Source organism: Scyliorhinus canicula, chromosome 21, assembly GCF_902713615.1.
Source record: "Scyliorhinus canicula chromosome 21, sScyCan1.1, whole genome shotgun sequence".
NCBI classification, from domain to species: Eukaryota; Metazoa; Chordata; class Chondrichthyes; order Carcharhiniformes; family Scyliorhinidae; genus Scyliorhinus; species Scyliorhinus canicula.
Genome location: NC_052166.1, coordinates 38,096,962 through 38,112,640, shown reverse-complemented (window position 1 = coordinate 38,112,640; position 15,679 = coordinate 38,096,962). Strand labels below are relative to the sequence as shown.

Sequence of the window (15,679 nt, the reverse complement as noted above, 5' to 3'; positions counted from 1 at the left end):
TGAAGCCCGACAGTGTGAACATGCCAGTTAACCCCAAGGGGTACATTGATGTTGGCTCCCTACATGCCAAGGTCTCTGCCCTTTTCAACAGGGGTCACTGGGCAATCGGCAAACACAACACTGACTTTTCTCCCTGCTTCCTAGCGAATGGGGCAAATTGCGACCCCCCCCCCCCCCTGCCCTCCTGCCATCGCCAATTCAGCTAGTTTAAATCAAGGCCACGAGACACTCTTGTGATCCAGTTCCACGAAAGGGATCGGAGAGAGGGCAGTGGGCATGAGCGGAGGAGGAAAATAGTTCTGTCGATTGATCTGTAATATGATAATCAATGAATACTGCATCGCTCCACCCAAGGGGCTATTGTTGCTGCGCCAGTGTTTTGAAGGAACACAGTCTCGTCCCACCTCTGCTTTCACCTTGGCTGAATTTTTTTTGACCCGTGTTCTTTTCCTGTGAGGTGTAACTTGTTGATCCATTCAGTGCCAGGATTGTGCAGTAAGTGCTCTGCTGTCAGTTTCCCTTCATCACTGCCACACTGTGCATCAATAGGGTGAACGTTCTCTTTTTTTTGTAACTGGATTTGTTTATAGTCAGGCTAATTATTATGGCACTGTGTACTCACATGAGCCCGTGTCTCTCTGTCGTTTGTACAGTTTATTATACAGCTTTGTAAATGGCTTTTAAATGTCATTATTGTATTTGTACAGAATTAGTGCTTTTCATTTTCCAATAAATCAAACAGAATACCAGCACAAGCTTTTCCAAAACTTTTATTGTGGTGCATTGACCTTTCAGTTATTAACGATGGGACTTCTATGAATGAGGTAATGCACAATTCCTTCACCTCTGGAACTTGTATTTTTGTCCAGCTAAGGTTCATGGGATGACAACCTCTTCTTTTTACTAGCTGCTTAAACTCCTGCCTGGAGAAAGTTCAGCCAGTCACAGCCCAAGTCCTAGTAAGGAACTTTGTGTGCATAATTGTGCAATGGTAATTTATTAAATAATAGTGCACGTCTGTGGTTGGGATTAGATTTAGTTTTAGACTTAATGTCACGTGTACGGAGGTGCAGTGAAAAGTATTGTTCTGTGTGCAGTCCAGGCAAATCGCTCCATACATGAAAAACATATAAGAGTTGTCGGAAGAGGATCTGTGGGGCGAGTTCACAGAGAGTCGCCACGCTCCGGAGCCATCTTGTTGCTCTTGCAGGTAGAATGGTATAATTAAGTTATAATGGCTCTGATTCTGCTGCATTAATAGCAACAAGGCTGTCAGCAATCACGTTATCACGGGTGAAACTGGCAGTGGCTTCTGGCAGCCACATGTGCGCTGTCAGTCACTGAACACCAGAGGTTGCCATCAGAGATACCCTGCTCAGTCTACAGTGCTGAAGTCATCACCAGTGAAGTCTGCAAGAACACTGCCGTGAAGGTGTAAACACAAGGTAGTGACCCAGCAGTCTCATATTAAAGGTTAGTACTAGTGCATTCAGAAGGGAATTGTTAATGGCATAATAAATGAGAATCATTGATGAATGACTGTTCTAGCCCTGAAAAATTAATAAGTGTGGGGTTTCATTCCCTCAGAAGAAAATTAATGTCGCAGATTTAAAACATTTAAAAAAAAGTTTTTCTGCTTTTCCCACATATCTCTCCCTCAATCCTGTGTGCACATCCCAATCTTTATTTTACTTCCTATGCACTTATTTTTTTTTTTCACTTCCTGCTTTGCCGTCTGCATATCTCAGTGAGGATTCGTCAATCTGATTGGTTGGAGACCCTCCCGGTTGCTTTTTCGACTCTGACCCTTCGCACCCTGTAGAAGGTCCTTCATTTTACCAGCATACTAGAAATCTCCGCTGACAAACCTACAGCAAATTTCTAGTACGTGAGGTGAAAAGGCATTACCTTACTGCTCCCAGTGATATCTAGACCTGTATTGTGACAGAGCAATGGGACACTTAACTCCACTTGTAAGGAAGTGCTTAATAGTTAGACTTGATGAAGATTTTGAAAAATGTACCATTTCCAGATTGCCATTCTTTACCTAGTTGAGCAAAAATATATATAAATTAAACAAAACTTATTTTGCTAAGTAATATCTGCTTAGTAGATGAATGTGAAACCCACTGCTATCTGCTTGGAGAATAATGTGTGAGTAAAGCAACACTTCAGGTTACAAGTGAGAATGTTTGAGTCAAATGCTATCTAGTCAAGCTAGTTGTTTGCATCCGTATTTCACTCCACTTACTGTTGTGTTGTTTTTCACAAGAATCTGCATAGCTCTGATGCAAACCTTGGAATCAAGTCACGCAGACTCAGTATCTGCCAAACAGTCAAAGCATGTACCTCAGCAAATAGTTGCTCCCAATGAAATGTCACTGACGATTGACAAGAAAGATGCAGATGAGGAGAAAGATGCAGATGTTTGGCCCATCAAACCCGTTCATCCAGTGAGGACCAACAGCCCTCCACCCCCCCCCCCCCCCCACACACACACACACCTCATGATTGCTTAAATGGTATCAAGACTTTTTCTTCCACTAACCTGCCTTGAAACCTCTAACATCACGTTCCATGTCTTTCATTCATTCATTTGAACCGACGCTCTTAAATTCTACCCATATAGTTTATCTCCGGGTTCTTTTCTCGGATATTTGAGCAAGAGTAATAATTATGGTTAATAAATAATATTCGAGAAGAACACAGGCAGCCAGAGAATAGCTTACAGCTGCCCGAACGAGATGTGTTGAATGTATTCAGTGATAAAGTTAACCACGTGACCTTCTGAAACGCCAAAAGAACTCGCTAAAGGGCTTTTATAAATACATCCTGCTACCCCCTTTACCCAATTCCCCAAAATGTAGGCTGGTGAGGAGGTGCCCTGCTGCAATCACACATGATAAAATCTGCCCCCCAGTGCCATTTTGAGGTGATTCATCTTTTACAAGAATTGCTCAGATCCCTTGGAAATTTACGGTGCAGTGCTTGTAATTTGTATGTCGTGCTGGTAACATTTTATTTTACATCTGTTCGGAATCAAACTATTCCCATCTCGAGGATACAAGGCACGCTGACAGCTCCCTCTGCTGGTTGCAAGAATGCATCAAAAACCACCAAGAATGATTTGCCAACTTTCTAAGGTTATTCATGAAGGCCCTGCCTTGCCCCTCGCCTGAGGTGTGGTGATCCTCCAGTCAGCTCTCCCCCTCAAAGGGGAAAGCGGCCTGTGGTCATCTTGGACTCTGTCAGCTTTACCTTTATAGAAATACCGTCCAAATTCATTTGTATTTTTGATTGCCAACTGAAATCGGCAAATTGTCCATTTCTAGAATACGGAACGAATGATTCCTGGAACAGCCTGATGCTCACCTTCAGTAAATTTCCCAGAGTCGATATCTTGTTCTGACAACAATAAATCAGTTTATCAGAACTGTGCCTTTTCGAAAACACAGTTCCAAATGAACCCAATCTACTTTTTGCTTATCCATCAGCATATTTCACTTTCGCTTTCATTCAATGAAAGGACCTCTATTTATATATTTTAGAAAATCATGACAGGCGCTTATGTAAGGCAATGTTTTTGACTCAGCCATGATATCGATATGCTGCAATTCCAAACACTCAGACACAAAATCACTTTCAAAGAGTGTAGCATTGCTTGAATTAGCATTGAGTGAGACTGTAAAACCATCACTGAGATATGTATTAATATTGGAGCATTTCCTGGCTGGATATTACACATAGACCAGAGTATTATTTGTTCAAATCGAATCGACTGATGTTTAGTGCCTTTGGACAATCAAATGTAGCTCATTTTAATTTCTACCTCTGTATAATTTAATACACTGCACGTGGAATAGAATGTTCTTTAGAATGCTGGCCTGGCAATTTTACACTTGTGCGGCCTACGGTTTGATCTCACCTGTCTTTATTGGCTAGGTAGAGTCAGGAAAGTATGTTGGATGACGAAATGGAATGGTGCCCCATCACTCGATGAAGTGCTGGTGTTCGAAGTGCACCCTCTGTTTGCGAACCAAGGAATTGTAACAATGGTTGGCGAGCAGCCTGCAATTCAGACTATCCCAGCAGTAGAACAGAAGGAAGTAATGGTACAGATGAAAGAAGCTATTCATGCACTGCATCGTATTAGAAATTTTTGACCGTGTTATATTCCGTATATTACTGGACCTGTAGTGAAGCTGGAGAAGTATCTGATTAACCTGTAATTCACCCTTGGACCCAAAACAAAGTGATGTGCAAGACTGCCTGTTGCTCACCCGATGAGCTTCGAAATGAAAGGACGCTGATGGATGCCTTCCAAACAATAGTAGCGACAGTATCCCATCTACTGGCAATTGTAATGTGTTCCGGCATGTTTCATGCTGAGATTAGTGATCAACAAGCCCCTACCCACCAACTGGCTTCCACACCATCAACTGATCTGATTAGGCCCAACACTCGTACTCAGACTCTCACTACAAATCGGAAACTATGTTAACAATTAAAATGAAACAGATTAAACATGCGTGTAGCGTTGTGCAAAAAACAGATCACGTCTACCATTCTTTTCAGACAAGTAGTACATGGCAAAGTGATTTAAATTACTCCTACATTATGCACGGTGGCATAGTGGTTAGCACTGCTGTCTCACAGCTCCAGGGACCCCAGTTCAATTCCAGCATCAGGTCACTGTCCTTGCGGAGTTTGCCCTTTCACCCCATGTCTGCATGGGATTCCTCCAGGTGCTCTGGTTTCCTCCCACAGTCCAAAGATGTGCAGGTTAGGTGGATTGGCCATGCTAAATTAGTGTCCAAAATGTTTAGGTAGGATTATGGTGATAGGGTCAGGGTGTGGGCCTAGGTAGGATACTTTTTCCAAATTCGGTGCAGACTTGATGGGCCAAATGGCCTACTTCTGCACTGTAGAGATTCTATGATTACACACCAGTCTGACTAATTCACACTGCTGACGAGGGTGCACTCACATTAAGCATTATGTTAAAAGTTAAGGAAAGTCACTGATCAAATTGGTGTTGTGTACATTTACTTCGGATTTTTGGACAAATGCTGTGTTTTCAGAGTAAAATCTCAGCAAGGTTAAAATCTTAAAAGCCATGGATCTCAGTAGATTACAGTGCGTGGATTACAGAGTGGATGTGACATCTGGATATCTATCCCACACCAAGCCAATTAAAGAGCTTCTTTGTGCACAGCAGCTACAAAAATAGTACAGCAGGGACAATTAACCCATTGATAGATGAGACTCGCCAATGCCAAGCAGAAATGCACACACGCTGATTACGAATCTGCTCAATATTAAACTGTTTTTGTGCTTTCACTGGCATTTTGCAACACCCAAGCTCAGTATGTCTGTTCTTCGTTGCCACGCTCAAACCAGGCTGGATGAAATAACGACCGATCTGACAAGCTTTTGCTGGGATGAAAGGCAAAATGTCATCTTGCTGGAGATGCAAATAATGGTGATAATGCCTCAGAACAAGAGACTGGACTATTACAAATTGACCCACATAACAGTGAGTGTCAGAACTGCCAAACATGGTCATGGATCACTACCAAATCCAGCATAAACAGTAAGGCCTCCTGTGCAGGCTGTATTCAAATCCACCCAGGATTACATAAAGTAGAAGACAGCTGACGACACAAATTTTAATGCACGATAGAGATATAGGTAAACATTCTGTTAAATAGTTTTCTATTTCATGTGTTGGTGGATCCCTGTTGCAGAGATTTGTGTTCAGCCAAACATTACCGACTGGATGGGAATCAGTTGAAGGCAGCATTTATTTTTTTGCTCATATTGTTCTCCAGTTACCATCTGAAAATGTTTCACACCCACCAGCAGTTCATAGGTAACCTCTCCCCCCCGGCCCCCACCAAGACTGGACTGTGAGCACAGGTAAGCTATTTGACTTTAGAGGGCATCGCGGCCATAGCCAACCATGTTAAGAACAAAGGCGTAAAGAACTATACAGCACAGGAACAGGTCCTTCGGCCCTCCAAGCCTGTACCGGTCATGATACCACCGTTGGCCAAAACCCTCAGCACTTCCTAGTGCCGTATCCCAGTGTTCTTACCCAATGCCACAACATGTATCCCTTTAAAAGGTACGGGCCTGAGGTTTTTGTCCGTTGGGTGCGTGCACTCAGCAGGCCTGAAAGCGGACGCGAGACGCGTTCCCGGTTGCAGCCGGCCCCAGATGGCAGCTTAATGTTGGCTGGTCAGTTAATGGCCATCCTGTGTGAAACGCACTCTGTGAACGCACTACCAGGAGCAGCGGGAAGAGGGCGGACAATGAGAAATGGCAGGGAGCGAGCTGTAATTTCTAATGTGTTCCCTCAGGATGGACAGTCGCTGTGGAGCTGTCTCAGGGAACTGTTGACCCACGAAACAGACATAGCGATGAAAAACTACGCCCCCAAGGCTGCACAATCAAGCACAGACCTCATGCTGCAGACACACCGGTTAATTTTATTTCTGACCGGATGTTTATCCTGTTCTGGATTGAGGTTGCAGCTAAAATGTAAAAGCCGCCTCGCCAATCTGCCTCCTGGCCAACCCTAAAAGCAGGCGGGCCACATAAAAAAAATACATCCAATTAGCTCCTTAATGGGTTAAATTGGTTGCTTGAATTTCGGTAAGCATGAATTCCGGCTCTGCCATGCACCCGCCGATCGAAATATTGCCCTATTCTGCGATGAGGTCGGAATGTGCACCTGACACCTTCTTCCGTGATTTCACGTGCTTCCACATGGGCACCCACCCGATAGACAACAAATTCTGTCCAAGCCCTCTGTATGGCAATTAGGGCTGGAAACCTGTCCCAGGTTCGATATCCGGCTTGGGGTGTGGAGTCTGCACGTTCTCCCTATATCCATGTGACATTCCTCCAAGTGCTCCGGTTTTCTCCCACAAGTACCGAAAGACGTGCTGTTAGGTGATTTGCCATTCTGAATTCTCCCTCCGTGTAGCCGAACAGGCGCCGGAATGTGGCGACTTAGGGCTTTTGACTTGTGACAATAAAGACTATTGTACTAAAAAGAAACTAAAATCAGGAACAAAGTGGTATAAAGATGATTTCTTGAGGTATGGCTCTGTTAATTCTACCAATGCAAATCAGGATGCAAAACCCATGTGTGTTTCTGAGAAGAAATTTCTCCTCACCTCTGTGTTAAATGGGCAACCTCCTTACTCTGAGATTATGCCCTCTCTTCCTAGACTCTCCCACAAAGGGAAACACCTCTAAGCATCTACCCTGTTAAACCCCCTGAATGTCTCAATAAGGTGACCTCTCACTCTTTGGAACTTCAGTGAGTACATACCCAATTTACTCATTCTCACAGCATAAGAAAATCCCTTCGATACCAACGATCAACCTAGTGAACCTTCTCTGGACTATCTCCAATTCCAGCATACCTTCCATAGATAAGAGGACCAAAACCGTATTCCAGGTAAGATGCCTTGCAGAGTTTTAGCAAGACCCTATTTTTTGACTCTCTGTCTTCTATCAGTTAGGCAATCATCTAGCAATGCTATAAATATGGGCTCTTATCTTATTAAGTAGCCTTTTGTGCGGTACATTATCGAACACTTTTTGGAAATCCAAGTATATTACATCGATTGGTTCCCTTTATCTATCCTGCTCATTACCACCTCAAAGAATTTGAACAAATCTGTCAGGCATGATTTCCCCTTCATGAAGCCATGCTAACTCTGCTTGATTATATTGTGTATTTCTAATTGCAACCTTTATAATAGATTTAACATTTTCCCAATGACAGATGTTAAGCTAACTGGTCTATAATTAGCTGCCTCCCTCCCTTTTTGAGTAAGGCTGTTACATTGGCAGTTTTCCAATCTGTTGGAACTTTTTCAGAATTTAAGGATTCTTGGAAGATTACTACCAGTGCATTAACCATGAGCAGCCCACAAACATTAGCTTACATGCTCACATAGCTCAAATCTTGCTTTAGTTCTGAATGAATAACTATAGAAACAAAAATAAATATTTTAAAATACATAAATAAGTAAAATATACTGTGGATGCTGAAAACCTTAAGTAAAAAGAGAAAATGCTGAAAATACACAGTCGGTCTGGCAGCCTCTGTGAAGAGAGGGAAACAGTTAGGGCGAAATTCTCCCCCCCCCACGACGGGTGGGAGAATAGCGGGAGGGCCTTCCCGACTTTTTTGACGCCCTCCCGCTATTCTCCCCCCCCCCCCGCCGAAATCCCGACACGAATCGCTGCCGCCGTTTTTTTACGGCCGGCAGCGATTCACAGCTGTTAGAAGGGCCGAAGTCCCAGCCCTTTACGACCTTTTTACGAACGGCAAACACACCTGGTCCTGCCGTTCGTAAAAACGTCGTGACCACCTGGAAAAAAATAACCATGGCACCGATTGGCACGGCAGTACCACGGCCGTGCCAAGGGTGCCATGGGCCCGCGATCGGGCACTATTTGTCCTTCCGCCGCCCCGCAGTATCAATACGCGGGGCGGCTGAGGGGCAACCCGGCCCGCGCATGCGCGGGTTTCGCGCAAAAACGCGATGACGTCACCCGCGCATGCGCGGGTGGAGTCTTCCCACCTGCGCATGCGCGGCTGACGTCATATGACGCGTCAGCCGGCGCTAAGTCCGACAAGCGGGCTTAACGATTTTCGTTAACCCCGACTTGTCGGAGCCTCCGACGTCGGGCTGCTAGCCCCGACGGGGGACCAGAATCGGTCCCCCGTCGGGAAGGGGCGCGATGCCGTAAAACCCGCCCGGGTTTTACGGCAGTTTGACGATTTCTCCCGTTTTGGGAGAATTTCGCCCTTAATGTTTCAAGCCCGTCTGCTCTGAAGAAGTCATATGGACTCAAAACTCCATGGGCGTGATTCTCCAATAATGGGGCTATGTCCCCACTCCAGCATAAAACGCAGGCATTGCATTCTGCACTTTCTGAAGGGGGCTAGCAGGGCCCCGAGTACTCCTCGCAGCTTTGCCTGCTGATATGGGGCCCTGCACTTGAAGTCGAGAGTCCACGCATGCGCATGGTGGCGGCCTTCGTTGGCCGCCGCGCGCGACATGGCAGAATGCAATTTTAGCGCAGAGGCTCAAAAAATCCCGCCCCATAACATCTTGGTTTCCCAGCGACGGTTTTGTGGAGTATATCAGTGATGTGCTGAGAAATCCATCTCGGATAATCGCAAGGGCTAACAACCCTGGACAGCTGCGTTGGGCTGGGAAATATCCAACAAAGCAATTAATCACTAACTTCAGATGGTTTTGCCAGCTTTACCCTGATAATTCCTCTGGTAGAGTTAAAAGGGAAAAAAACATTTCTAACTTCAGAGTCACTGTCTTAAACAGGCCGAGCCCCACATGATACATCCCCCCGGGGAGTCCCCACACCATACGAAGCTCTGACAACCCCCTCCCCTCAAGGGAATCCACCACACTCAAATAGCACCAACCAAGCACCTCCTTCCCCCTCCCAACCAAACAACGCCTTGTTACCACCCCCCCCCCCCCCAATCGCCCAACTCACACTTGTCTCAGTCTGATTCTGACACCTCCCTCCCCTCTAGCTCAGGTCCAAGTCCAACCCCCCCAAACCTCGGTCCAACTCTGACACCCCATTCCCCCATCCGATGTCTAAACACCTACTTCACATACCTTTGAAACTTACCTTCTCTCTTTCAATCGTCCCTTTAAACACCTGCTTTACAGCAGTTAGTGCTGTAAAGAGAGGGCATGCCCTTCCTCTCCATTTGCACCAAGCTGAGGCAACTTCGCTGCTTCTGCCTCACCCACCCTGAGAGAGGATGGTCGGATAAAACAGAAGCTTTGCAATCCTAGCGAGTGGCAGTCCCTCCGGAATGGCAATCCACCTGTAATTGCCACGTCGAAAACTTTACGGGCCGTTGATTCAAATTCACTCTCCATAAAAGCTGCCAAACCTGCTGAGATTTGGCAGCATTTTCTGTTTTTATTTTTAAATATTTAAAACAATAGAACACTCACAACTACAATTGTATTTTGGGTCAGATCGTTCAAAAGACCATTGGAACGTGTCAGCTGCAGTTCAGTGGGCAGCATTCCCTTTACTGGGCCATGAAATTTACAGATTCAAATTGGACTCCAGATAGTTGAGGTTAACATTTCAGTGCTGTGTTGAGGGTGTGCTGTGCTGAGGGTGTGTCGCCTAACCTTTGAACACTAAGGGGCAATTAAGCATGGCCAATCCACCTAACCTGCACATCTTTGGATGTGTGAGGAAACCGGAGCACCCGGAGGAAACCCATGCAGACACACGGAGAAAGTGCAAATTCCACACAGGCACCTGAGGTCGGAATTGACCCCTGGACCCTGGCGCTGTGAGGCAGTAGTGCTAACCACTGTACCATCGTGCCATTCTATCTCCCTGCCCACTATCTCTACTAGACAAAAACAGCACAATTTAACAAGAGCAAGGTATTCTGGTTAAGATTTACCCCTCAAGCAGCAAGGTAGCACAGTAAATAACATAGAACATAGAACGATACAGCGCAGTACAGGCCCTTCGGCCCTCGATGTTGCACCGACATGGAAAAAAACTAAAGGCCATCTAACCTACACTATGCCCTTATCATCCATATGCTTATCCAATAAACTTTTAAATGCCCTCAATGTTGGCGAGTTCACTACTGGTGCAGGTAGGGCATTCCACGGCCTCACCACTCTTTGCGTAAAAAACCCACCTCTGACCTCTGTCCTATATCTATTACCCCTCAATTTAAGGCTATGTCCCCTCGTGCTAGCCACCTCCATCCGCGGGAGAAGGCTCTCGCTGTCCACCCTATCTAACCCTCTGATCATTTTGTATGCCTCTATTAAGTCACCTCTTAACCTTCTTCTCTCTAACGAAAACAACCTCAAGTCCATCAGCCTTTCCTCATAAGATTTTCCCTCCATACCAGGCAACATCCTGGTAAATCTCCTCTGCACCCGTTCCAAAGCTTCCACGTCCTTCCTATAATGAGGCGACCAGAACTGTACGCAATACTCCAAATGCGGCCGTACTAGAGTTTTGTACAACTGCAACATGACCTCATGGCTCCGGAACTCAATCCCTCTACCAATAAAGGCCAACACCCCATAGGCCTTCTTCACAACCCTATCAACCTGGGTGGCAACTTTCAGGGATCTATGTACATGGACACCGAGATCCCTCTGCTCATCCACACTACCAAGAATTTTACCATTAGCCAAATATTCCGCATTCCTGTTATTCTTTCCAAAGTGAATCACCTCACACTTCTCCACATTAAACTCCATTTGCCACCTCTCAGCCCAGCTCTGCAGCTTATCTATGTCCCTCTGTAACCTGCAACATCCTTCCGCACTGTCTACAACTCCACCAACTTTAGTGTCGTCTGCAAATTTACTCACCCATCCTAGGTCATTTATAAAAATGACAAACAGCAACGGCCCCAGAACATCCTTGTGGTACGCCACTCGTAACTGAACTCCATTCTGAACATTTCCCATCAACTACCACTCTCTGTCTTCTTTCAACTAGCCAATTTCTGATCCACATCTCTAAAGCACCCTCAATCCCCAGCCTCCGTATTTTCTGCAATAGCCGACTGTGGGGAACCTTATCAAACGCTTTACTGAAATCCATATACACCACATCAACTGCTCTACCCTCGTCTACCTGTTCAGTCACCTTCTCAAAGAACTCGATAAGGTTTGTGAGGCATGACCTACCCTTCACAAAACCATGCTGACTATCCCTAATCATATTATTCCTATCTAGATGATTATAAATCGTATCTTTTATAATCCTCTCCAAGACTTTACCCACCACAGACGTTAGGCTCACCGGCCTATAGTTACTGGGGTTATCTCTACTCCCCTTCTTGAACAAAGGGACCACATTTGCTATCCTCCAGTCCTCTGGCACTATTCCTGTAGCCAATGATGACCTAAAAATCAAAGCCAAAGGCTCAGCAATCTCTTCCCTGGCTTCCCAGAGAATCCTAGGATAAATCCCATCAGGCCCCGGGGACTTATCTATTTTCACCTTGTCCAGAATTGCCAACACTTCTTCCCTACGCACCTCAATGCCATCTATTCTAATAGCCTGGGTCTCAGCATTCTCCTCCACAATATTATCTTTTTCTTGAGTGAATACTGACGAAAAGTATTCATTTAGTATCTCGCTTATCTCCCCAGCCTCCACACACAACTTCCCACCACTGTCCTTGACTGGCCCTACTCTTACCCTAGTCATTCTTTTATTCCTGACATACCTATAGAAAGCTTTTGGGTTTTCCTTGATCCTACCTGCCAAAGACTTCTCATGTCCCCTCCTTGCTCGTCTCAGCTCTCTCTTTAGATCCTTCCTCGCTTCCTTGTAACTATCAAGCGCCCCAACTGAAACTTCACGCCTCATCTTCACATAGGCCTCCTTCTTCCTCTTAACAAGAGATTCTACTTCTTTGGTAAACCACGGTTCCCTCGCTCGACCCCTTCCTCCCTGCCTGACTGGTACGTACTTATCAAGAACATGCAATAGCTGTTCCTTGAACAAGCTCCACATATCCAGTGTGCCCAACCCTTGCAGCCTACTTCTCCAACCTACACATCCTAAGTCATGTCTAATGGCATCATAATTGCCCTTCCCCCAGCTATAACTCTTGCCCTGCGGGGTATATTTATCCCTTTCCATCACTAACGTAAAGGTCACCGAATTGTGGTCACTGTTTCCAAAGTGCTCACCTACCTCCAGATCTAACACCTGGCCTGGTTCATTACCCAAAACCAAATCCAATGTGGCCTCGCCTCTTGTTGGCCTGTCAACATATTGTGTCAGGAAACCCTCCTGCACACATTGTACAAAGAACGACCCATCTAATGTACTCGAACTATATCTTTTCCAGTCAATATTTGGAAAGTTAAAGTCTCCCATAACAACTACCCTGTTACTTTCGCTCTTTTCCAGAATCATCTTCGCCATCCTTTCCTCTACATCCCTAGAACTATTAGGTGGCCTATAGAAAACTCCCAACAGGGTGACCTCTCCTTTCCTGTTTCTAACCTCAGCCCATACTACCTCGGAAGAAGAGTCCCCATCTAGCATCCCTTCCGCCACCGTAATACTGTCCTTGACTAGCAGCGCCACACCTCCCCCTCTTTTGCCCCCTTCTCTGAGCTTACTAAAACACCTAAACCCCGGAACCTGCAACAACCATTCCTGTCCCTGCTCTATCCATGTCTCTGAAATGGCCACAACATCGAAGTCCCAGGTACCAACCCATGCTGCCAGTTCCCCTACCTTATTTCGTATACTCCTGGCATTGAAGTAGACACACTTCAAACCACCTACCTGAACACTGGCACCCTCCTGCGAAGTCAAATCTGTGCTCCTGACCTCTATACTCTCAATCTCCCGTACCCCAAAACTACAATCCAGGTTCCCATGCCCCTGCTGAATTAGTTTAAACCCCCCCAAAGAGCACTAACAAATCTCCCCCCCCAGGATATTGGTGCCCCTCAAGCAACACTGTTGCTTCACAGCTCCAGGGTCCCAGGTTCGATTCCTGGCTTGGGTCACTGTGTGGAGTCTGCACGTTCTCCCTGCGCCTGTGTGGGTTTCCTCCGGGTGCTCCAGTTTCCTCCCACAAGTCCCGAAAGACGCGCTGTTAGGTAATTTGGACATTCTGAATTCTCCCTCTGTGTACCCGAAAAGGCGCCAGAATGTGGCGACTAAGGGCTTTTCACAGTAACTTCATTGCAGTGTTAATGTAAGCCTACTTGTGACAATAAAGATTATTAATAACAAAGATTATTAAACTCAATCAGTAGAACACATCATGTCCGCTTATTGTGTGCACATTGGCTGCCGCTTATTGTGTGCACATGGGCCGTACTTCAAAACAGTCTATAGAGTATTTTGGCTTTATTCTGGAAACATCACTCACAGAAATGGACTCCGACAGGCGAAAGCAAAAGCAGAAATGGACAGGCGTGTAAAAATAACAAAAGCAGAATGCCGGCAATGAATGTCAAGCAGCATCTGTGGAGTCAAGGCTTCAGGTCTAGATGACCTATCATCAGAACTGAAGAAGGCTGGGGGGGCAGGGCTGCAAAGGGTTGAGGGGGAGGGTGGGGGGGGGGGGGGGGGGCTCCGAAAGCTAGTGATTTGAGACAAACCTGTTGGACTTTAACCTGGTGTTGTAAGACTTCTTCCTGTATGTTTACCGCAGCATAGTTGGGGAGAAGTCGTGTGGCAGAGACTTACTTTAGGGCAGCACAGTAGCAAAAGCGCCAGGGTCCCAGGTTCGATTCCCCGCTGGGTCACTTTCTGTGCGGAGTCTGCATGTTCTCCCCGTGTCTGCGTGGGTTTCCTCCGGGTGCTCCGGTTTCCTCCCATAGTCCAAAGACTTGCAGGTTAGGTGGATTGGCCATGATAAATTGCCCTTGGTGACCAAAAAGGTTAGGAGGGGTTATTGGGTTATGGGGATAGGGTGGAAGTGAGGGCTTAAGTGGGTTGGTCCAGACACGATGGGCCAAATGGCCTCCTTCTGCACTGTATGTTCTATGTTCTATGTATGTTCTCTGACTTCCCCCTCCCTGACACACACACACACACACTCCGGGAGCAGAAATACTCCACGTTACCTGCTGAGGGAGGCACGGAACAAGAGTCTGTCACCCGGCTTGGCTCCTCCCAATTATCCCGCAGCAACCAATGGGGAGCACGCCCACCCGAATGGATTTGCATACATTATGGTAATAAGCTGCAACTTTGGCAACTTGCTATTTACTTTTGGAACAAAGTGAAAATTCAGCCACCGCTCGGAAGCCAAAAGAGCTCAAGGTGTTGTCCGGTGAGCAAATGGGGTTGGCTTTACCTTTGATTTGATTTTAAATCTTGCTTTGATTTTTTTGAGTTGAATTGGTCATTCGAGCGGACGGGAGTTTGAGAGGGCGGAGAGAGAGAGAGAGAGAGAGCAGCCGCCGGGATGGGAAGCAGGAGACGGCCGCGTTGTGAAATAGGCAGCGGGGGACCGGCAACGTGCGGTGAAATAGAATTGAAACTGACGGCGGCGGCGGCGCTGAAAGCTGTCAGCCTGCACACACTGCTCTGTCTGACCAGCTCGCCGGGGGGGGGGGGGGGGGGGCTTGGGCAAACTCCCCAAGCCACAAAACAGGGGGGCATCTCACACATTCGGCTGAAGTTAACATCCGAACAAAAGGGCACTTTCCTCTGCGACGCTCCAAACATCAGTGTTCCCGGGAAGGGAAGGGAGGCAAAGAACACCGAGTTTTTAGCGTTCAAATCCTTGATTTGGCTTCGAACAATCGTTTTACTCTGCTCTGCCTCTGTGGACATGGCCCGTCTTTCGGGGGCTGGACTTGTGATTTATGGGGTTGAACGCACGTTGAAAGGAAGCCAAAAGAACTGCTTAACGGCCGCATGTGAATAGATGTATAGGATGATAAAGGGCATTGACAAAGTAGACGCAGGTGGACGCTTCCTCTTGTGGGGTTGTCGAGAACGAGAGGTCATAGTTATAGATAAGGGGCAGCAGATTTAAAACGGAGATTAGGAGAAATTACTTCTCTCAAAGGGTCGTGAATCTGTGGAATTTGCTACCCCAGAGTGTGGTGGATTCGGGACATTGAGT

The 15,679-nt window shown here is 46.4% G+C and overlaps 1 protein-coding gene across 5 annotated transcripts in view; it reads left to right on the top strand.

Moving 5' to 3' along the window:
• Window positions 1-5,727: 5,727 nt before the first annotated feature.
• akna (AT-hook transcription factor) overlaps window positions 5,728-15,679 on the top strand; it is a 204,536-nt gene continuing 194,584 nt past the window's right edge. For 3 of the 5 annotated variants that reach the window (XM_038781480.1, XM_038781473.1, XM_038781481.1), the window contains exon 1: window positions 14,770-14,878. The gene's annotated coding sequence lies outside the window, so the exon portion shown is untranslated. Of the gene's footprint in view, window positions 5,920-7,363; window positions 7,472-14,769; window positions 14,879-15,679 lie in introns of those variants that run through there. The other 2 variants (XM_038781474.1, XM_038781475.1) reach the window with 2 other exon arrangements.